Source organism: Neopelma chrysocephalum, unplaced genomic scaffold (assembly GCF_003984885.1).
Source record: "Neopelma chrysocephalum unplaced genomic scaffold, ASM398488v2 Primary Assembly neopelma1_24, whole genome shotgun sequence".
In the NCBI taxonomy this organism is placed as follows: Eukaryota; Metazoa; Chordata; class Aves; order Passeriformes; family Pipridae; genus Neopelma; species Neopelma chrysocephalum.
The window spans coordinates 20,209,233-20,234,183 of record NW_020897693.1 but is presented as its reverse complement, the minus strand read 5'-3'; the positions used below and the strand labels follow the sequence as shown (position 1 = coordinate 20,234,183).

At 40.0% G+C, this 24,951-nt stretch overlaps 1 protein-coding gene across 2 annotated transcripts in view; it reads right to left on the bottom strand.

The window, feature by feature from the left end:
• Positions 1-23,626, bottom strand: part of ELMSAN1 (ELM2 and Myb/SANT domain containing 1) — a 59,231-nt gene extending 35,605 nt beyond the window's left edge. Inside the window, exon 1 of one of the 2 annotated variants that reach the window (XM_027707061.1) lies at positions 23,506-23,626. The gene's annotated coding sequence lies outside the window, so the exon portion shown is untranslated. Of the gene's footprint in view, positions 1-23,099; positions 23,196-23,505 lie in introns of those variants that run through there. The other variant, XM_027707067.1, reaches the window with a different exon arrangement.
• Positions 23,627-24,951: the final 1,325 nt, after the last annotated feature.

The following is a 24,951-nucleotide window of genomic DNA, read 5'->3' as shown; positions in this document are numbered from 1 at the left end:
TTCTTCAATTCAAGCTGTAAACTTGGTACAAGTATTGGAGGCTTGCTTTTCAAAACACACTTGGAATTTTCCACATAACTTTGTTAAAGGATGAGAAAGAGACAAAAAGTTGATACAAAGAAAATGCCAATTAAGTGTTGATTAGTCTTGTCCTTATAACAAATAAGCCAGACAAAACCTGGCTTACACAAATAGCTGCACCAGAACAAAATCAGCACAGATAAAGAAGAAAAAAAACTAAAAAGACAAACTTAAATTTTAAAACTTAGCAGATTATTAAACAAACAACAAAAGAAAAAAAAGCAAACCTGATTTATTTTTAAAGGAACTGACAACATTGTTTCTATCAGCTACTGAAGAGGTACAAGTCAGATCCTCAATTTCATTTCTTTTCGAGCAAAACTTTGAATGGTATTTCCAAAATAATTGAAATTTTGGAACCTCATCTCATGAAAACACACGATTCACGATTTACACCAGACCAGTCTTTCATCTTGCACTATGAGAGAGGCAGCTACATAAACCAGTCTTTTGTAAACATATAAGCAGGAAAGCCCATCTTTACAAATGGCTTTGCAACACAGACCAGGTTTTTATTCTTTAATAAAATAGGTACGTGGTACATTTCTTAAATTGGTTAGTGTTTATAAACTGTATATTGAGTTTAGGCATATTAGCTATTACAACCTGCCATCATGATAAACACCATGATCTGAAGAGGCTGAGGCAGCCTTAGAGTGCAAAATGAGCACAGCAATTACAGAGTAGGAAATGCTGCTTTCAGGCTTTTTAAAGTTACATGAACACTATTCTTTCCCACTGGAAATGCATTAACAGTTCTAATTGTAAGCCCTTAGATAGCTATTTTAAGCTTTTTGGTTTGGAGCTGTCAGGGAAGGCAGTTGCTAGCAACAGAGAGACCAATACTCCAACATGCAGGAATCGCAGCAGGCTCCAAAGTCAGAATGGCGAAGAGCAGGCCAAAAGCTTTTCCCTGCCCTCGCATTCACATACCTGACGTCACCACAATGTGTCCTTCACTCCAAATGCCTCTACTGCCACAAACACACCAGCTGCTGAATTGCATGGACACCCCAGAAACAAAGCAAATCTGTCTGCACCTTAGCCCTGAGAAGAAAACACATCCGAATGCACTGAGCTGCAACAGGAAAGATTGCTGCAAATTCAGGTGTTTCCATCTCAGCCTCTCCAGCACAAAACTAGTCATGCATAGATGTCCAGTGCATGGAATACCACAGTTTGAGTGCTCCACAGATTCCTTCAAGGTTTTGCAAGAGGTAATGGGCTACAAATAAGGGAAGAGAATGGTGAAAGTTCACAGACACAATGATACTTTCCATTCCCAGAAGTTTCTTCATGAGCAACTGAAATGCACTCAATAACTAGGCCATAGCCCTCAGCATGGACATTCTTAACACCATCAAGCAGGCATTATCACTCACCCAACTCTGGCTGGAGAAGAGCTGAGACTAAAAGTACAGGCAGAACCCCAGAGGATCTGGGATCAGTTTCCAGCTCTGCTACAGACATACATCTTAAACAAGACACTTCAGACTGGTTCATAAAATGAGAATAATACTTGAAACCCAATACACAGATATTAATGAAGTAGTCTGAGGTCAAAAAAGTTGTATTGTCTTTAAAAGTAGCCATTAACAGCCTGGATGGGGATTCTTCCACAAAGAGCTTAGAAGTCTAATTTGAGACATGATGCAACCAGGGTAGTGATAACCAAAGATGAGGGAGTAAGCCAAAAAATGAAGGAAAAAGGTCACACAATAGCACAGTTGTTCTTTTGTCATACGCCTGCCTCTATCTCACTTGACCCAGAAATATCTTTGTTTATCAGCAGTTATCTAACCTGAAGCAGTACTGACCTTGGTTTGCCTACATCCACACACTTTTAGCAGACAGATGATAGTATTGACTGAGATAATCTATTATAAAACTACCCAAGCAGTCAGTCTGTAACAGCACTGACAGGGCATTAGTCCAAATTTCTAAAATTATGTCTTTTAAGAATTCCTGCTGTCACTGTTGACTATAAAAGGGTCTTTTTATTGTGCTGGTCTGTTACAAGGTACAGTAAGCTCTCGGCCATGACTGGGGCTGTCAGGCATTACAACAACGCAGCCAAGCAAATGCCCACTAATACTGGGAGTAGGAACACTGAAAGACATGGGCAAGTATAATCATTACATGGTGAAAAACAGCAAGGTTTTAAGAATCCAGGGGCCCAGAGAGCACTCTGATTTCCTAATCTTTAATAAAGAATCAAAGCACTCTCCAGGCCCCCAGATTCTAGAGTTCCCTGCCAGTTACCTGCCAGACAGCTGCCCAATATCCTCCTTTTAGGCACAGGGATTTCAGTGGATGAAGGAAAGAGCAGATGGTTGGCACCAATACTGGATCAAATACAAAGCTCTCCCATTTCTGTAGTGGCTTATTTGTATCCTTACTAACATTATGAAGCACTACCACAATGGGGCCTAAGTGACATTAGCCTCATACTGATATATTACTCAGAGCAAAGTCAGAAGCTTCCTAAAGATTCAGCTCAACAAGGCTACCTGAAACGAAACAAACCACTCATCCTGCACTTTATAACTAGAAAGAAAAAGTCATTCAAGAACAGCATGAGGAAAGGTCTCCTCTATTAAGAACCCTTACAAAGCTATTTTAAACCGAGCAAAAGACTCAGTTCTTAGTAAAATACAAGGTCACAATGATTAAGTTCAATACTGCAGGAAAAACTTAAGTTTATTCATTAATCCACCTGAACATGGAATTCTATGAGTGTTAAGCAGATCAGAAAGTATCTTGCACTTACATAGGCAACTCTGTGAGTCCTGGAACATAAATACATTTTAATTGAAGTCATAACATTTTGGGTCAGTAATACCACATTACACTTTGAACAAATGTATTTGCTAAAGATACAAAACTATGTAATTGCTATTAACAGGAATATTAAGTCCTTGCAATTTGTGAAAAAAAGCCAGGTCATAAATAATTGGAAAGTCATACAGCAACTTACCAGAAAAGCTGTTAAGAGGATCTGCGCTAAACACCTGACCATCTCCAAAAGAAGCCACTAAGCATTAAGAAAAAAAATAAAATCCCTTACATAATATAGTTTTCACTTTGGAATGAAAGGCTAATAAACTAATCATGTCTTTCGGTATAGGGATTCCATTAACCTGATCCTCTCACAACAAAGAAATTCTGTGATTGATGCTCCTTCACAATACATAATGCATCTAGTCACCTAGTTCAAGGCTAGGTTGGATAGGCCTCCAAGCAACCCTGTCTAGTGGAAGGTGTCCCTGGACCATGATATGGGTTGGAATGAGATGATCTTTAAGGTCCCTTCCAACCCAAACCACTTTGTGATTCTGTGATAGTAGATTCTAAAGGACTTTTTCACACCAGCTAGATAGCACTCTCTTTATTTTAATAAACAGGTTACTAATTCAGTTTATGTCCCACAGCTTCTGATGACTTTACTATTTTCAGCAAATCTCCAAACAATAAGAATCAACATCCAGTCTCTCATCATCAGGTTGACATTTGTTACACAGTTCTTCCCCATTTGGAAAAGATTTAGAAATCAACCAAGGCAGAAAAACATTCTACCAGATGTTACACTGCAGACAAATTTCTCTGGGGGAAAGTAGTTGAAGTAATTTGTCCACAAACAAACCTGATGTTATTGGAATAGTCACCATTTACATAATACTTCCCAACAGTTAAAGCAATATATTAACACCAATTCATCCAACCTCACCACATGGGTCATGTGCAACATTCTGTACTTTTAACAGGTAAACAAAGAGAGACAAAGCAGTCTGTTTTGCACTAAAAAGCAAAAACGTAGCCAACAAGAGATTACTCTTCTGTAATTACTTGATCTCAGTTTTGCTCACAGACTGCACTTGCAAGATGTCAGGTAAAGCAACTTCATTTTAAAAAGATACACCATAATTCAGAAACTGATATAGAACATTACACATGAAGTATGCCGTAGAAACTCTCCCCGCCCTGATGTTAATGTTAAGGCTATTTTGATATTAAAGTCACAATGTCTTCTAAAGCACATGAAAGTTCACCCACCTATATCTGAAGAAGAGCTCTAACATTAAAATATTCATGTCAGTGTCACACTAGAGATCTCTAGCCAATCAATACTCCACAGATGCAGTGTTCTACAGTGCCTCTGCACTGTCCACAAGTTCTGCCTGGCACTGCAGGCTAAGGGCAAGAGCTCTTCCACTTGCATGAACAGTACTGGTTGGGGCTTTTGCATTTTCTAAGAAAATGACAACACTAGCCAGGTGTACTCTTCTTATTGTCCATGGCTTCATTTCTTGCACTGTAGTACAGAAACTGAATTACAGCAATTTCTACTTTACACGGTTGCATGGCCTCATACTCATACTATAACAGCATTATATACTCTTAATGCACTTACTCTGGCAAGGCCTCTTTAAGGGATGGAACTAGTATTATACCCATTTTACTGAAGAGGACTAAGTCTGGGAGAGAGAAACTCTGAAATCACTTGCCTGAAGGTCTGTGACAGAGAAGATAACCTAACTCAGTGTCAAGCTATTGCCCTACCCTTTCAATCATCTTTAGACTCTTATTCTGTTTGAAATCCCATCCTACGGATGGCTAAAGTACACATGTAAACCTCTCCAAAACATTTCTTTCTATGTCAGCCCACCCACAAGACTGTATGCCATGCAAAATAATAAACTCGAGATAAGCATGTAGCAGTCAATGCAGGTTTATTGTCGATCTAAAAATACTGTCCTAGCTTTTATTAAAGTTGTCACCTATAAGGCATATGTGCATAGTGATACGCTAGCCTTGGCTGCAGTAGTGTCCAGGGGACACACAGAGCAATCCAGGATACTAGGCAGGCCTATTCAGATGCAATCCTGAACTGTTATTAATTTTGACTAGGGATTCCGTAACAATGCTGAAGAACTTCATCAAATTCTTTCCCTGCATGCAATTACAAATTCAAGTGGAGAACAAAGGGAAGGAACATACTAATTTTTAGCTATATATAGATTAACTTTGATACATATTTTCATGTGTTTACATCACTTATAATCACCATAAGCATAAAAGCACACTTTGGAATCAGAGAATTAAAAAATAGAGCTCTTAAATCTGTAAGACAGTGCTTTTAGCAATTACCATGGCATATATATTCCTCCCATTTTTGCAATCTCCTTCCTGACAACCACTCCAAGGGAAAAGAATTTTTGTTCTTTTCCCACAACTGCAACATCCAAGGCACCACAAATAAGAAACAGTTTTCAGGCCCATAAGATAACGGATGAATGATAGAATTGCATGAGTGAGCTCACCTGTGCAGGGACAAGCTTCCATCCTTTGAACTCTCTAATTGAATTTTCTGTTCAATCCGGACAAGTTAAGAGCAACTTGTACTGATAGCAGGAACACAGCACAAATTGCAGCAGCTGGTCTGCAGGAACAAGGACTCCTTCAGCAGACCACGGAAAGGGCTCTGCCACTGCCATCACTGGCCTTTCTGAGGCCCCAGAGGTCAGGGAGCACCATGGTCGTTGGCCACTGTTTTGCCCTACAGATTTCTGTTATTGAAGGGGTGAGAGGGGGAAGGGAGGAGCAGAACCATCATGCATTTGGTTGTGAAACATAACAAGGTTTCACAGAAAAAAATAAAATAGGGGCCAGAGTTTTTGAAATGCAAATCTCATTTCCCCCCTCTCCATAAAAAGCTATGTATTTTTCGCAGCTATTTAGGGGAGGGAGAACAACAAACAAAAAAACAACAAGAAAACCAAGCCTTCAGAGCTATGCATGAGGAATGCTAAGTCACAGTGTTACTTAGAAAGAAAGAACAAGTACTAATTTGCACATAACTGTGATGGCATTCACAGTAGATTAAGTCGTTAAGTCAATGTTCTTCTTAAATCTCACAGCACTCGAATTTGTGGCTTTGTTCTCTGCCTGCCTGCCTGAAAATCTTGAACACTGCACAAAAGGTTCCCTTGCAGACAAAATCTGCCAAATCAGAGTCACAAAAGTACTGTCAGAGCCATAAAAATGAACAAAAAAGCAGAAGAAATTTCACACTCATTGCTATCTGCATATCATACCCTCAAGAAACAAAAGTTTAGATAAAAGAATGGCTTCTACTCCTACATAGTTCCTGCAGGTAGCAAGCTAAGTTTGTATTATTATGCAGACATTTCTAAACTCAGCAGCTTTGCGTAAGCAAGGTTTCCACGTTCTCCAGCTAACTTCAGCTCACTTTCTGCAAGACGTGTGACCCTGGTGTTGGCGTAAAGCTTCACAGTAGCATCAGTGCAGAGACAGGGATTCCCCCAGCAGCACTTTCAGAGGCCCAGGGCTGAAGAATTCATCACTTTCGATTTCAGACTGAGGTCAAGTACGATGGTTGGTTTCCATTCACGTTGCAACACGTGGGAAGCTAACACGAGAGAAAAGGGTGAGGCGACGAAAAAACTGGCAGAAAGAAGAAAATCTCTCCCTCCTGAAACCACAAGTGTATTGGACTCTCCAGATGCCCTTCCTCTTGCACCTACAGTTCCAGTAGATTTTGTCCATTTTCTAGGACACAGTGCCTTCCAGTTATATATACTTAGTTCCACTAAGATACCACAGCAGGACAAACTGTTTTAAAAGACATGAACCACACATCCAACTAAGCAACAATAATAACATCTTAGAGTGCCACCCCCTTTATTTTTTTAAGTTAGCTTCTCAGACTTGGTAATTTCTTTAATATAATTTTTCTACTTATACCTTATCTGGAAATAATAGGATAAATTTGGACATAAAACCACTGCCAATAAAAAGAAGTTGTTTACCATTTTAATTATACTTCTCAGCTCCCTTCCTGAAGGAATAAAAGGTTTTCCAAAACATTTTGCTTGTTAATATATATATTTTAATTTTATGCACAGATATTGCATGGTAAAGAGGAATTAGCACTTTTTTTAATATGGAAAGTATGTTTTATGCCAAATTTTTCAATATAATTGGAGGAAATATTGCAAATTGTTAAAAATTTGAAAAATTTCATACACAAACCTCCCCCTAGCATTCAGTAGACATTGGATTTAGAGGTTCAAGTTTTTAACAGCAGTGGTTGGAAAAAAACCCAACTGTCAATTGCTCAGCTCCCAGTATCACTTCACTAGCTCAAATTCTAAAATAACTATATCTGCAGCTCTAATGTTAAAAAAAGAAATTGCCTGCCACGCTCCCATTTTTTAAACTTTTTATGCCTTAAGTAAAATGACACTTCTGGTGTCTTTGAATAAACAGTTTAAAATAAAGTCCCCAGCAATAAATATACTTTGCTTGTCTAGCTGCAATAGTAAAAATTTCCGCAGCCGAACATGGACACATTCTTTTCCTCTTCAGTGTGGAGAACTAATTCTTCAGTAATAAAATCCACCCACCGTGTGTTTCTTGCTAATCTGTATACTTACAACAGTCTCTACTATTGAGAGTGACTGAGTTGTTACACTAAATCAGCCTAGGAATATTTTTCACCATCATTCTGGGGAGGAATGCGGGGAGATGTATATGTGTAAATGGTTAACACTCTCTTCAAGCAAACTCTTGAATTTTGGCTTCAATTCCCTAAAGTAGCTTCATGCGCAAAATCGACATGTGGAAAGAATAATCCATGGTGACCAACTTGCTGAGGGTTGTGGAAAACTGGTCTGTGCAGCACAGCAAGCTCTTGCCAGAGATCTGCTGCCGCGCAGACCTCAGCGAACGTGCACCACAAAAGCAGCACCATGTCCTTCCCAGGCATTCTGGAAAACTTCAGTGTTTAAAAGCAATCACTGACCACCTCCAGCCTCCCACACTAAAACTGAATAAGCCTTTATTTTTTTCTTTTTTTAAAGAAAAAAAGACAGACATACAATTACAAATATATGCACTAACTTAAAGTCACGTTTTAGCCTTTAAGGCATGCAACTCCATCACATGGCCCTAAGGCCTCCTCTGGGTACTGGCACCATTTCTATCAGGAGACAATCCATTTATTTTAAGACACAGAGGGTGTTGTTTAAACCTACGAATTTGCTTTCAGTTTGAAGCTGCCTTTTTAAAGCAAAATCACACCAGTAACAACGCCCTCTTCATGAAACATATTAAAATTTGAAAATTATGAACTTCAGTACTTCAGGATTTATTAAAGAACTCCCTTGTTCATTAACAAACCAATTAAATAAACCTCGAATTATCTTATACCAGATCCACTATTTTACAATCATAATTCCTTCTTGAATAAGCATCAAAGTCTCATAAGTGCTGTCTACGTATAATTTTAGCTCAGTACTTTGCTCTACTATTACAAAATATTTTAAAATAAGTGTATCTGTAATTACTAGATATCTTCCAAATTTGCAAATTTTTTTTTAAATATCTTATTTTTCTGTATTTTGGAGGTAGCAAAACACTGGGTTTCTCCCTGGCAGGGGAGTGCTATCCTCCCCTGCTCTCTCTGAGCACACTGATGTCCAGTAGGTCAGTACCTCCAGCACACAGACCTATGTTACCATGGTCCATTCACACTGCTGTAGAAGAACTGCTCCCAGACACTTTTGGAGGCATCTGGGCATCAGTAAATTTTAGCATACATTGCTGTTGCAGCTCATGGCTGGTGTCTCCCTAGGTCCTTTATTTTTTCAAACTCCATGAGATGCCTGTCTCGTTCCTACTAAACAGGAGTAGTGTACTCCAATCGCTGCTACAAGAAGCTGGTATAAGCACAAATTTCCATTTATAGGTCTCTACTGAAGTTTTCTCTCTTGTTCAGGCAAACACTGGACTCACTATGATTACAATCCATCTGTGCATATATCTGGTAGAAAAGTTATTTCCTCTTACAGGGGCTCATATTTATTTAGCTGTTCCAGTACAGCTGCTCCAAAGCCATTTGGAGTCCAAAAGCATGCTTTTCTGATGTTGCATTTCCCAATGAAATGCCTCAGCTGCTGAGCAAGAACCCAAGTGATAGCCTGAAGAAACATTATCTTTCAAAGGGTTTGTGTCCACCCTGCAGCTGAGCTCACCGGTCTTGAGAGTCATGAAGCACAGGCTGCCCCCACAAACAGGCACCTGGCAGCTCCCCCTGCCCTCACAGGCAGCCTGGCATGCCACGACCTGTGGCTGCAGCTGCTGTGACACTCAGTCCCCACCTTCATTAATTCAGGCCCACCCAGGCTCAGCCAGGCACTAAACACCCCTGCACAGGCAGGCGGGGCTATAGACGTTGGCAGCACAGAGTCCTGCACTCTGTCCTGCAGTGCACAGAAAGGCGTCCTGGAACACAGTTACTACAGTTAGGTCTTAGATGAGGATTTTTCTTTTCTATTTTTTTTTAAATATACAACCCCTTTTGTTGTTTATACTACTTATTCTGCATTTCTACAAGCAATGAATATACACAGCTCCTTTTCCAAGTTCTCCACTGCAAGGAAAGGAAGCTCCCTAAAATGATAAATTAAAAAGTCTAACTACATAACAGCACTCAGACTTCATTAATGGGGAAGATTTTTCTGTTTTGTTTTAATATTTAAAAAACCCCATACACTGCTACCAACAATCCTCAAGAAAAAATCCTAAACAAATTCTCTCTCAGCTGCTTTAATCCTCAACTTCCAAGAGATGCAATGCTTTCAATGAAATTAAGGCCGTAACATATTTGTATATCTTGTTTGGTAAGAAGAGAAGACTAATGCTATTTGCAAGCACAATGTGCTTGTTGTTGTGACTTCAAACAACACCCTTTATCATTAACTAGTTGTATTCTATCTTGGCCATATGTTACACCTATGCTGTATTTACATGCATACGTTTACATGACTACACACACTGCAGGTATGAACAATTTCTTCCATCTAAATTGTTTCTTAAGTAATTTACTTAAATATTTTTTCTTAAAATAATGCTTTATCCCCATAAACAAGCATTACACAACACAATCCGATTAAATTACAAAGGCTCCAGCATATTAATAATGTCTTTGCAATCATCAAAAACATGCTCCTTTGTTTAAATTTTAAAATAAAAGCAGTTATTTTGCTTTCAACAAGTTCTTTTAAAGGATGCATCAAGGACCTCAGAGTTTTTTCACCATTACTTTTCATGTTTAACCAATAAGGTGTTTGTAATTGTTAAACTTGTGTTTAAGGTCATCTACAAATAGGAGGGAAAAATATTTTCAGCTGGCTATATTTTAGTATTTAAAAGATACTGCAATGGTATTCTTAAAATTAGGCACATCTTATAAAAAATGCTAGACAAAATGAAAATTTATTAAAATGAAGCTGAAAATTAGCACTGACAGCACTGAGAAGAAAAAAGAACTCACTGTATTAACATCCCTGCCTTCAATTAAGATGTGAGACTCAAGACAAATTTTTCCAGCAATTGTATTTAACAATAGTAGGGGATCAGGACTGTTACTGAACAGATAAGCTGACATTGTTCCAGACACATGAGTTTTCCAGATCTTCCTTTTTATTAAAAAAAACCCCACACCACTTCTATTTCTAATTAAAAAAAAAAAAAAAGGATGGTGGAGAAGTCATCTTTAAAGTAAAATGGTCTCCATAAGTCCAGTCAGTTTGCCAAGTCTTAACCTTTGCTTTATTTTATTTCTTCATCTGTGGGCATTTTAAAAATTTTGTTTTTATAACACACAAAAATCAGATCAGTGATTCTTTCCTTTCAAAGTGATCAGTAACTTATCTGCTCTCGCAATTCAGCATTTGCAAGAAATCCTGCAATGCTGGTGTGAGACTACAAGTGAACTGTGTGAATGAATAAAGGGATATGGAATAATTAAGAGTAACAAACACAACTTTAACTTTTCAGTAAGACGACTGCAAGTAACTTTAAGTAAAATGCTTTGAAGTTATTTATTTCCAGCAATGAAGTTGTTTTCAACTAAACTGACAATGCAGTTGAATTTCTGATGCTGTCAGAGTACTGAATATGAAAGGCCAAGAGAAAACCAACTGTCTTCCACAATAAACTCCCCATGCAAACTTGTATCAGCTCTCCAAACTAGGACTATAAGTAGCAGCTACAAGGAACATGCTACAAGAAAGCTGTCTGGGTTTCACTCTTATGCACTATGTGAAGGGTACTGGTTTTCAGTAAACCAGTCACGAGCAGAAAACTTACGATAGAAGGAACAAAATTTCCACAACACTTTGCAGTTGTTACTGTCAATTTTTGATTCTGTCTACTGGGTCTCTCTAGCCACATAGTGCAAAAACAGTATCAGTGTCATACAAAATACAGCTGTGCTTTTGTATACATAAATACAACGTCTCTCAGCTCCTTACTTGCTTGTAACCCAATATCACTTGTGTGCAAGATTGCTCTGACGTTTTTATGTTGCAGCCTCTTGTGCCCAGGACCAATTTTGAATCCAGGCTATAGCTATTCCCAGTGAAGGGTATAACATAAAAGTTACCAACAAGCAATCTATCACCAAATAATTTTTCCCCTTTTTCAAGCATGAAAACTTCATACTCTTCAAATCTGACACATTAAGCCATTTTGTGTTGACAGAGTAGTATTAGATTTTCATTAAAATATATCAACACTATGCAAAAATGTTCATGGAAAAGCAAAGGGTTAAAATCTCCATGATAGTTGCTGCAAAGAAATAGTAGCAAGTATATTCACTAAGTCTCCTGCATTCAAAGTCATGATGCTTTTCCCTTTCAGACAGGGTCACTGTGTTCTGCCAATTCATGAGTTCCCAAAAATAAACTAGTTGAGTAACTAAAGATGTCAATAGATTTTCACATTGCCTCCATGCATCCAAACTGTGCAGCTTAGACAGTTACTTGTAAACAGCCAGGCATCCTACACTTAACCTAGAGCACTTTCCTAAGCAAATTCTGTCACTTAAAATTACTCTGTTATAGCTGTCACTGAACACAGAATATTCTTCTACCTCCAAACTGTGCTTCTCTCATAAATCAAGTCACTCAGAAAGAACTGGCTTCTTAAAATGCTTTTTAGCACAGCAAAATTAAGTAGTTCTATTCATCTCCACAATAAAAAAACCACAATAGAGCAGCTGAGAAATGTAAAAAATGCCCTGAACCCATGCTCTAAGGGAGAAAGTTGATCCACCACTTTGGTTTCTTCCATCTTTTACCTTTTCAATGACACTGACAAAATTACCCAACCCAGAAACAGAAAAGTATGAAATAACTCTGCATAAGGGCCAGGCTGAAATCACCTAAGTGCATAGAACCAGGGAGACAATTTTGTTCACTGACAACATGATTTAAAGCCAAGTAACCTGGCTAGGGAAATCTCAATCTACTCAGCACCAAGCCTGAGTTCAAGAAGCGTTTGGACAACGCTCTCAGGCACACAGTGTGATTCTTGGGGTGTCTTGTGCAGGGCCAGGAGTTGGACTCCATGATACTGATGGGTCCCTTCTAACTCAGCATACTCTACGATTCTAGGAATCTGTTCCACGCAGAAACTGGTGACTCATTTCTAGACTACAATCCAGAAGTCTCAATTCCATATCTCAGATTTCTAGAATATGATGGGATTAAGCAGCTCATAGAGAACCAAAAATCAGCCTTTTAATCACAGTGTCTGGGCAAAAGCCAGTCAAAAGGCACCCACAGAGAATGTATATAGGCAAACATGTATCTGCAGTTCAATGCAAAAAGTTGCTATTTTACCCAAGACTTGAGTGCCTGTATCTTAAGTGGCTCTGTGTGCCCACCACAGAGGGTGCCAATAACCATTTCATAACAGCAAAGTCAGCTCCTTCTCAAACACAGTCGGCGTGAGAGGACGTGAACTCCTGTACACAGTCTGCTGACAAAACACTCACCCAGCCATGGAGATGCAAATTCAGACTCACATATCACACCTTCCCCTATCAGAGCCCCCCTCAATCAGTCAATCAACTCACCTGCGTGGGGAAAAATCTCCATTCCCACTCACATTATGCCACTAATGTTAGGTCAGAGTAAGGTTCTGTAGCCTCTTGGTTGAAAACAATTACCTCACCACAAAATGAGGATGATAACAAGGCACAAACAGTGTAAACTGCTTTTCAGCAGCAAGCTTGCAAGAAAGGGAGAAAGCTGGAAACAGGTTTTTTGTGTGTCCTATGGCACCAGAAAACACTTCCTCCCTGAATAGGATTTTATTGTCTTCTCTTTCAAGTCTGCCTGTCTTTAGTCCTATTTATCCCATAGTTGTCTTAACAACTATGTTAAGTTTGTAGATGCAAGTGCAGGCTCATACATCAAATCCAGGAAATTCCATGACTGGAAGGCCTAATGGGTATTCTGGGTGAGGACAAAGAATGTGACTTGTTCTAAGCTCAAGGTACCTTGTGCTGACCATTTTAGTTTCAGTATAAGCAGCTTGTTTTGTCTAAGGGTGAATAAAAGGTTCCATGAAATCATAATTCATCACTTCCCCTTAAGGTTGGGTTGTCACAAAAAGAACAATGAAAGCACTTCAGCCTACTGAAACAGAGATTAAGAGTAAGATTTTATTTAATATTTTAAAAGGCTACACAATGCCATTGCCTTCTTGGGAAGAGTATGGATGTGACTTCTTAAACATATATTTAGAAAGTTATATATATTAGAAAGCTCCCCCTAACTTCAATTTCTAGGCTGTATTCCTGAAACAGATCGCCATAAGAACTGCTGGTACAGGCCCAGTCACAGCATTGCAACCTTCACTTGCAAATCAGACCCTCAAATTTACTTTTGACAAAAGGGAAACCTATAGGTCACTTAGCCTTTTAAAGGTCTAAATGTAGCCTGCGCCTTTGTTACATATTATTCAAACTAAAAACCGGTAAAATGGTAAAAACCTGCAGTTAAAACCATACTGCCTCAGAATATGGAAGTAAAACTGTACACTTATCTATACCATGTAGCCTGAGAGCAAGTGTAGTCCTTTTTACTGATCCTTATGATGTAAAGTGTAGAAGCAAATCATCTTATGCAGATTTGAATTATTCTCAAAAACCCTTTTCACTAGATCTCTGCTCAGACTTTTGACGAAAATATAGAAAACTGGATTTTTTTGCTTCATAAGAAATTATCTTTCTGTATTTGACACCAAAGAGTTGCTGCAAATGGTAGTGCCATCTCTGCTCTTTAGCTGAGTAACATGTGAATCAGTTCAAATACTGAGTTTTCTTGTTTGCTTTTTGTCATATGGTCCTTGAAGTATGCTATTTTGTAGTATATGGACTTAGCATTTACAATTTGAGATCAAAATTCAAGTAGAGTTTAAATACCAACATATCTCATGAAGGAAACATTAAAAGCTTCTAAATTTAAGTGTCTTCCTACCTTGGCATTTTTTTATTTTGTGTGTGCATGAGAATGTTTGTTTGCAGCTTGTCTTTTAAAAACAGGAAGTTTTGCCCTTCATCTAAATATCATCCTTCCATAAACATTAACTATAACTTGACACTACTATAATAATAGAATATTACTGATCAGGATTGGAACAGATTATTGATTTATCACCCCTGGGAAAAACAAAACAAAAACCAAAAAGCCATTTCAACATGACTTTTGTCAGCACAGAAGCAGCAGCACCTTGACAACGTGGGTGTTTTAACATCAACTCCAAGTATCAAATACACTGTCCCTTTAACTAAATATCCACGCATGCATGGTCAAGCAAGTGTTGGTGTTGACAAGTATTTGGGCCACTGCCCTTGGTCTCATACTTGCCTAATGATACCTCTGACAGAGGTGCCTAGTGGAGAAATCCATAAACTTGCTAAAAAGCAGCAGTGCAACCTGAAGGCCAGTAAAAGGTCTCCAATCTTGCTCTATCACCTCTGTGTTATAGATGCCTTGCTTCTTTTTGACCAGTCTATCCAAGTTTCATCTGTCTCCCGTGCTTAACAATTTAGCAAACATATGTTGATGTCATTCTTAGACAAACAAACAAAAACCTGCATAGGCAGGCTAGCTCATTTTAAAATGCCAGGAGAGATTACCTGAATAAGGAAACTGAATTTTCCAGTGTGCAATTTATATCAATAGTAATTATTATTAATAATAAAAAGCTCTTCCAGTTTTAGAGAAAAACTTACAAATCAAGGCTTCAAATCTGCATTTTATTTCTTTTGCTAACAAAGCTCTCTGTATTTTAATTTCCTCTGTAAAGGTAAGGTGTAGTGGCTTTCCGTGGCTGCGTTTTGATAGTGGGGGGGCTACAGGGGTGGCTTCTGTTAGAGGCTGCTAGAAGCTTCCCCTGTCTGGAGGAGTCAATGCCAGCCAGCTCCAGGATGGACTTCCTGCCGCTGGCTAAGGCCAAGCCAATCAAGAGTGTGAGTAACTCCTCTGTGATAACACATTTAAGAACAGAAGGTTGTGGCGCAGAAAGAATTCCAGCCAGGGAAGAGCAGAGTGAGAGCATGTGAACAACTCTGCAGACACCAAGGTCAGTGCACATGGAGGGGCAGGAGGTGCTCCAGGCACCAAAGCTGTGGCCCCTACAGCCCGTGGTGCAGACCATGGTGGAGCAGCTGTGCCCCTGCAGCCCATGAAGGACCATCGGGGTGCAGAGACCCACCTGCAGCCCATGGAGGAGCCCATGCTGGGGCAGGTGGATAGCTGAAGGAGGCTGTGAACCTGTGGGAGGCCCAGGATGGAGCAGGGTCCTGCCAGAGACCTGCAGCCCATGGGGAGGGAAGCCCACGCTGGAGCAGGTTTTTCCCAGGTGGGACTTGTGGCCCCTGTGGGGGACCCATGTTGGTACAGCTCATTCGTGAAGGACTGCACCCCACGGAGAAGTGACCCACGGGACAGCAGTTTGGGAAGAACCGTGATGGTGATAAGTAAGTGACCCCTCCCAGCTTTTATCTCAACTCATGAATCTTTCACTATTTTTTTTCTCTCCTCTGTCCAGTTGCAGAGGGGAGTGAGAGTAGTACTGCGGCTGTAGTGAGTACCTGGGGTCCAGCCAGGGTCAACCCACTACATAAGGTAACTAGGTTTATTTATATTGTAAATAAAAAAAATCAGCTAACTTCATTCATATTTTAAATAAAAAATATCAGCATTGACTTCAACAAAGCTTCTTGCAAGGCAGCCCTTTACTCACTGTTAACACGTGCAAAACCTAAGTATAGTATCAGCTACACCAAATTTCCCAGGTTTTTAATACCTCGTTTCTTCAAATGTTTGTTCTTTACATCTCAAATTCAAAATTAAAACTAATTGTTTATAAGGACTTTCAGATTCTTCTTTTCATATTCTTAGACAATAAAAGGGCATTTTTATTACAGATCAAATTTTTCTACAGAAAAAGTTACAGTACATTTTCTACAGAAAGAGAGCTGCAATAGCAAAATAAGTCAGCTGAGTCAGTACCATACCTGAAATATTTCACTTCTGCCAAAATAAGAAGAGGACTAAACTGAGGAGGAGTCTATGTAGTTCTCATACTTCAACAGGAAAGAAGAAATGTCTTAAATACATTTTGTACTCTTGAATGTATTTAGAAATAGCAACAAAGACCACTTCAATATCGAAATTAAATAAGAAAAAACTGAAGCCCATAATCAAATGCAACATTTTGCACAATTATTTACTTGCAATCTCACCCTTTACAGGCAAGAGACTTTCCAACTATTCAAGGAGGACATCTTAGACTCTTAATAATAAGAATGCTCAATGGTACAGTAATATTTCATTAGTCATAGCTTTCATTTATAATATATTCCTTTACTTCTCCAAGTAAAGGAATCATCTCAACATCTCTTAAAACATGTCAATTTAAACAAATACCATTACAGAAAGACTACATGGTTTACTCATGATACAGCTTTCTAATAAAAAACAAAATTTATAATCTTAATTAAATAGAATAAATATTATAATTGTTCCCTACATTTAGCATGTCTCATATAGGATAACATCTAGAGCTTGTTGAAAAAGATTCTAAGAAAATAATTCAACTCAGAGATTTCCAAGTCTTGAAATCAAACTAAACCAGTCAGATTTTCCTGACAGTTTCACACAGATGAGTATTTGGGATCCTAAATTGTCATCACTGGAATCTCCTAAAGAAATCAGAAGGCCTTACAGCTGTGTCTTTCTCTCCCTCCTTTCACCAGGAATTTGGTAGTGCTGGTATTTTTTTCTCAAATGGTATAAAACCGAATTTAAAATACGAAAGTAGTTTGCTAAATTCTCCTCCGCCCAAGTGCAGCAATTTTCCACAAACACAGCAAACTCTCACGAAGTGCATGAAAGAATAATCAATACATTATGTAGGAAGAAATAAAGCCTGAAATTACAACAGTTTTCTGGCGAATAATCCAGTTAAAATATCAAGAGTATTGTTAATGTATGGCACTTCGTTTTGCTTTACTTTTCAATGTGTCTAAAGGTGACTGTTTAGGATGGAGAATCTGAAGAGATAAGAGTATTATAAAACTGCAAGAATAGTTGACTTGCATTACTATAAAACTCAATAATGCAATTAATGACAAATCGCCAGGAGACATGCAGGAGTTCAAAAGGAGATGCTCAAGGAATCCTGAGTGTACGCAGGCGCAGCAGATAAGGCCGCACACAAGCATACACGATTAAGCCAAGTCTGAAATCACGGAATAATGTCAAGTAACGTGGGATGCACTTTTACCTATGAACTACACCATAACAAGGCAATTTGGAGATTATTCAAATTGGAGATTATTCAACTTTGGACCTCATCATGATGCAAACCACAGACAAGATGACAAGCATTTCAGCAGGCTGACTGCCCCACTACAGGCAGCTTCAGAGAACAACAGATTCTAGTTTACCCACACCAAAGGGAAGCAGATGATCTGGTACCTGGAAATCAACCACACAACACTGTACTACTACCAGGCTGCAAAACTAAACCTGTATTTCAAAAATCCTTTCAGTTAAATGCCCTTCATTATAAAAAAAAAGAAAAGACAAGAATAAATCTTGTAATCACAATTCATGCATGTTTTGGTCGCTATAGCTCTAGAAAGACCAAAAGCAACATTATCAAAGACAACAAATTAAGATAAACCCCAAAATTTAGCACAATATTTAAGCTTGAAATAATAGTACAAACAGTCAAAAAACACTCAGGGGACCTGAGTTACAACATGAGAAATTTAATGGTGTATTAACAGAATAGTGTGTGTTAATGTATAATTATAAATATACATACACATTTAATTTGTCTTCCTAAAATAAATGACAAGAGGATATACCAATATATATTATTGCAGTAACCTTTCCTATTAGTAAGCTATGATGGGGAAAGCCAAGCAACGGAGAACCAATTTTCATGTGAAAAGATAATATACAGAAAATTAAAAATAAAGCATGGATATGGACTTGATTCCATTCCCTGTCTCTTTATATCTCAACACTGAACATGTAATGAATCGGTAACATATTTAGTAAAAAAGATATCAAAACTGTTTCTCAGTTTACTACTTTAGTCATTAATAGCATTTAACGTTTAAAATCACAGAATATGCTGAGTTGGAGTCCAACTGCTGGCCCTGCGCGGGACACCCTAAGAATCACACCGTGCGCCTGAGAGCATTGTCCACACACTTCCTGAACTCTGTCAGGCTTGGTGCTGTGAACACGTCCCTGAGGAGGCTCTTCCAGTGCCCCACCACCCTCTGGCTGAAAAACTTTTTCTTGATATCCAACTTAACCTCCCCTGACACAGTTTCATGCCATTTCCTTGAGTCCTGTCACTGGTCAGGAGACTGAAGAGATCAGTACTTGCTCTTCCACTTCCCCTCACAAGTTTCAATCATTACCAATACTTAAGTCAAACTATACAAAACTTTATAATTAATTTTCATTAATTAATGAAGAGTAAAAAAGAAAGCATTATTTCATGTTTTGCTGTAGGCCTTTCAAGATGCCTTTAAAAACAAACAAACAAAAAATTAACACATATTGAACGCTTTGCCACCCCCTCCAAATCAAGCTGTTCCCAGTTTTCAACTTCTTGAACAACAACAGCTGTCACTTCAACAAGGGGCATTCATGCAATTTACTTGTACATAAAGAGAACATTAATTTTTGGGATATGTACATTTCAAAGAATATCTGCACATCTTCCATATTATATACATAGTAATGAATTATATTACTTGGAAGTCTGGTTATCGCTGGTTGTCCAAATATGATAAAAAGCATCAATACAGTCAGAAAAGCAAAGAATTAACTACCAAGATTATCTCTCCATCCACATTTGAATGGTTGCTCCTAAATACCTGCATATTGGCTGCATTCAAAATGCATATATTCACATTTTTTCCCAGTGTGCCGACTATAGGTTTTACTCATAACATTCTGTGTATTTTTCAGTCACTGGAGTTGATCAGCAGAGCACTGAGAAGGGCTACAGTTGGAGACCATTCAGAAACAGAAGTTATGCAAAGCATTGTGAGCTGCTTATTGAGCAGCCTCATGCTGCAAACACATGTCATTTGTGCACTGGAAGCTGCTGTAGCTGCCAAGGAGCTTCCATGCAGAATGCAAGTTGCTGGTATGCAGCTACAGAAATTGAAATTGTTACTTGACCAGCCACCTCCTTCAGGGACCTACATAACACATGACGAGGATTTCTTGCTTTGGATGCTCAAATCACACTAAAGGGAACGTGTGATTCAAAGTACAAACAACTCCCATCTGACAGACAGCTCTCTGCCACACTTCCAATTATTAAGGAAGGTCCTCAGGATGATATTTCCTTGAATTAGCAGTACATCCCTCCTATTTACAAATTGCTCAGTGACAAGTCTTCTCTTTGGTTGTGACTCATGAGCCTTGGCTTGCCCATGCCAGAACTTGCAGCTTTTTGGACATGTGTTGCAAAACCTCACCACCAGAGCTCGTTTCCCTCACCTCCCCCTTTCACACAGTGAACACTCAGAGAAAAGTGGTTTGTTTCTCACTTTATGTCATTTAGAATTTAACTAATTGCACTGGAGACAGCATGCAAATTTACTAGACTTCATTTTAGCATACACTGTAATTTACTGCAACCATTACTAAGATTTTATACAATGCTTCAGACAAGAAAAAGATATCTGGTTTTGGTGGTGGTGATGTTTTTTAGAAAAGGTGAAACAATAAAAATGAGCTCTTACCAACATCCTCATTCAACAATTCCATCAGTAGGTTAAAAAAAGTGTCTGCTAAATGTTTACCTATGCTCAACAGAAAACCAGGTAAGTTTCCTGAGTAGAAACTCAAAAATTGCTAAGCATATAGGAAACATATCCATCTTTGGAAACCAGGCCACAGGTTAGGCAGACTCCCATTCTGATTCATGACAGTCACTCTTGTCTCCTTACAGGCCTGGACACACCTCCCCACATACACACTGCTGTACCATCATCACCAAGGTGCCCATTTCCAAAGAAAGGCTGCAGGTCCTCCATCAGGGGAAACTTAAGGGATAGCTTAGCAGCTCGACAGAACAGTGTCATGGAAGGGATGACAGGCTTGAAAATATCTCCTGCAGTTCTGCAGCCACCACTGACAGGTGATAGTAAGAGTGAAAATGCAAAAACATAACTAATATCTGGAATGTCCATGCAGATTCTCAAAATGCTTGTACTGTGCTACAGCTCTCACCATTTCATATTACCACTACTCCCCTGCACCTCGACGGGTTAAAGGCCAGCACGGCTATGCCTCTGTTTTGCTAACATGCACACAAATGTATATATATCTATGACTAATTCCACTGAGTACCACAGGACGACTCAAGGACATGCAAGTTACCTACTCCTTAGTATACAAGCCTGAGGAATCTTGGCCTAAAACTTTCTCTCCTAACACACAGGTTGTGAAAAGCAAAAGACTTAGCATAAGGAATGACTACATTGTATCACCACTACAAATGATCCAAGGAATCTTTAAGCACTATTCCTGTTTTACTCCAGAGGTAATTTTGACATTAAAACACCCAGTATAGGACAGATTGACAAGTCAGACAAGACATGAAGTACAATCCCATGAAAAATCTACAGGTAGAACACCACAGTAATGCACAGATTAACATATATGCATTTTGTATTAAAAGAAAATGCTCCAATAAAATTATAGAAGGATGACTATGAAAGTTTATCAAGTGACAGGCCTTGTCCTGTAGATCATTAGCCACTTGCTAAAAAAAAAAAAAAAAAGAAAACCAACACCACCATCAGTACATCTGTATATTCTTCATTAACAAAGCTACAGACATTTTACATGAAGTATTTCATTGACAACCTGAGGAAACTACCAATAATAAGATGATCTGTGTGTTTAGCTAAAATATGTTCTAATTGAACATCAAGTAATTTTAAAGCAGGTTTCCATATTTATAGTACTTTCCATCACAGTACTCAAAACACTTTACAAGCCTTTGTCGCACTTAAGATATCAGCAGTGATGGCTAAAGATAACATTTCTAGAAAAATGTCTCTAATATTAGAAAGGCCAATTTCTGAGTACCAGATCTGAAATCTTTCAGATCTGATATTTCCTTAATTTCAAGTACTTCCAAAACTAAGATGATAAAAATAACAGATAATCAGCACCTCTGAAAAACAAATCTTAGCGACCTTAAGTTGTACCCACAAGAACTTTGGCATAACTATGTCAGTCTTTCAAAGTCTTACCTAAAACACTTACTAGTACAGTGTCAGTGGCACACATTACCAATGCTTCTTACTATCCCCTCAGTCAATACTGCCTGCAAGAAAGATGGAACTCTAGTTAAAGTTGAAGCAGCATGCTCTAAGCGTACCTCCTTTCAAGCTGTAATTTTTGTGGCCTGACACAGAAACTCTCCTCAATACTCTTCTCTCCATTTCCAAGCAAGCTAGCTGAGCTGCAGTTGCTTATTTTAACACAAGCACAGAAGAAATCAGACCAGAGCAAGAATTACACTAAACCTGCAGGAGCTTTAGCAAGCCTGCTTGATTTTCACTTGCTGCATAATCACTTTAGAAACATGAACCCACAGATTCAACGAGCTTTCAGTTTCTGTCTGCTGTGATTTCAGAGACTACTCGAGGCATTTCTGCTGCGTATTTCAGGTCTGTGACTTCTATGATCAGCCTCGCTCCACTTCTCCCCACCTCCTCTTCTAATTCTCCGATTAAGTTAAAGAGGAACGTGGCAGTTCAATGCAGAATACGTTCTCTTTAGCATTTGCAATGCAAACCTAGGTTTTGTTCGGTACAGAAATCTTGCACAATAGCCTGTGTATACGTATTCGTTCCAACAATGCTGTCCTATGCAATCACTCTGTAATTACACACAGTCATAAAGCTGATGCTGTTCTGTTTGGAACTGCAGTCTCGCCCTCTAAACAACCTAATATCAGTGTCCGCATTAGGACAATTCTTTTCTCTCTTCCCCTCCCTTAACTTGCTTGCTCCAGTACAGATGGCCTTTAAACTGCGCTCAAAACACGTAGTCAGAATGAAATCAAATTATTATAAAAAATTAAGCTGTTTTAAAGAAGGTGGAAAGTAAATCTCTGTCGAGCAAAACGAATGTTTCGCTAATTCTGCAAGCTGCTACCACACAAGACTTTACAAACCAAAAATAAATCCTGCTTATGCCTGTTTAAAAAAAACCCCGTAAGTATTATATAAGACTCTCACATACGCGCGTAGGTGTATTGTTAGCTTTTAGTGCTAAACTGCAACGAATCAGTCCTTTGCAGTTGCTGCCAGAAAAGAGCTGTACACTGGCGAGCACGGGATTTTCAGAAATTATCTAACAAATTCCTCCCCATCCCCCTCCACTGCGTAAACCCCAGCAGAGCGATCTAACCCCGGCCACGCTGCTCGCTCGGCGGCGGCCGAGGCTCGGCGGCTCCCCGCAGCGCCCAGGGCCGCCGCACACGCCGGGCTGCCCCGGCTCCGTCACGCAGCGAGCAAAGGGAACCTCTCCCCGACCCAAACCAATCCCGCAAAGTACCATCCGCAGGCAGCTCACCCGGACACGGACACATCCCGAACGCCCTGCCGCAGCCAGGCAGCCGCGTAGAAACCCCTCCGGAGCGTTCGTAACAACTCTCGGCAAGGCGGGAGGCGATGGCTCAGCAGCCGAGCACGGCCCCCCGCAGCAGGCGGGCCGGCAGTGCCGCTGCCCCGGCCCCGCGGAGCTGCGCGGCTCGGGCGCGGAGCCAGCCGCCCTCATCACCTCCACAGGTACTTCTGCTCCTCATCCTGCACCCAGCACCCACAGACAAAGCACGCACCACCACCCTCAAAAGAAAAGCCCCAGGAAAGCCACCCCTCTCTCCAAAATGGCAGGAAAACGGAAGCAAATCGTGCGAATTAAAAAAAAAAATAAAGGCGCGGAAAACATGAGAGGGAAGAAAGAGAACGTGCTGGCTCACCTGCGCAGCGAGGCACGGCGGGCGCCGCGGAGGACGCGGAGCGCCTCTTCGGAAAGGGGGGCGGGGGCGCAGAAGGAGGGGAAAAAAACCCAAACTTTGTTTCTTTCTCTCCGGGACTCAGGGAAAGCGTCACTTCCTAGTGCGGTAAGCGGGGAGGCTCCCGGGCCCGGGCTCCTCAACTCCTCCTCCTTCTCCCGCCCTCCTCCTCCTCCTCCTCCTCCCCCCCCTCCCCCCCCCCCCCCCCCCTTCCCCCCCAGGCGCAGCTCCCCGCGGGCTCTCAGCGCCTCTGCCTGGGCCCCCTGCCCTTGTGCACACATCTCGGCTTGACCTTCTGCGCTCGGCTGTGGCTGCTGGCAGGGAAGGAGGGGAAAACCCCAACGAGTGAGGGGCGGGCAGAGAGTTTGCAGCACTGATTTGGAAGCCAAGCCCTGCAAAATACTGCCGTGTCCAACACCTGGTGGAACGCGCCGCTCTGATGCCGCGAGTTCAGTGCCGGCCTCCCCAGCAAAGTTAGGCTTCATGGCTTTTCTGTCTAAAGAAAAACAAACTAACACCTTTAGTTTTTAAGGAACCACTTGTACTGGAGGAAAACGTGTTTTTCTGTTTCCCCCTTTTGGGCCCTTTTTTCGCAGCTTTTTCAGAAGAAAAAACGGAAAAACTGGGAAGGGAGAAAGGATTTTTGTCTAATGCAAATCCTCAGGTCATGTCTATACTGTTGGCTATTTTACCAAAAACCTGAAATGTACTTTCACAAGAACACATACTGCTGAGGTTTCTAAAAATGTTCAGCTCGTCTACAGGAATATGGCTTCCTCTGTTGCCTTGGTCCGAGAGTAAAAAACACAGTGTGCTGGCCAATACAGGCATGCTACTCTACCCTACTAAGGCAGGAAATAAAGAAGCTGCTTTGTCATTGCTCCTTCTGTAGACTGCTCTGCTACTCGAGTTTGTTTACAATCAATGAAACTTTTAGATTACAAAATGACCTTTAGACAGCATTCACAGATTATACTCACATTCAGTGAGATGTGCCAAGCAACATGAAAACGCGAAACATTTTTCTCTAATGTGCACGTTGCCACGTGTTTACTTCATCCAGACTCAGATCATTCAGTGCACGCAGTAGCATAGCTGCTTTCTTCTTTTTTTTTTTTTTTTCCAGACCAGCAGGGCAGTTTCCCTTCCAGCATGTATTGCTCTATAGAGTGAAATACAGAAGTAATTTTTGCATTGCTTACTGTAGTTTGCATTTCTTTCTCAATAGTTCCTGCAGAACTTTTTACCAGGGAAGCTCAAGATGTGTAGAAACAGAAGCCCAGAGAAGTGACTTGCCCATGACTACAGAACATATCAGATGCATAACCAGGTTTCTCTGACGAGTCCCAGGTCAGTAGTCTAATTACCACACCCAATCTTTTCCTGTCATAGTGCAGAGACTAACAGTGA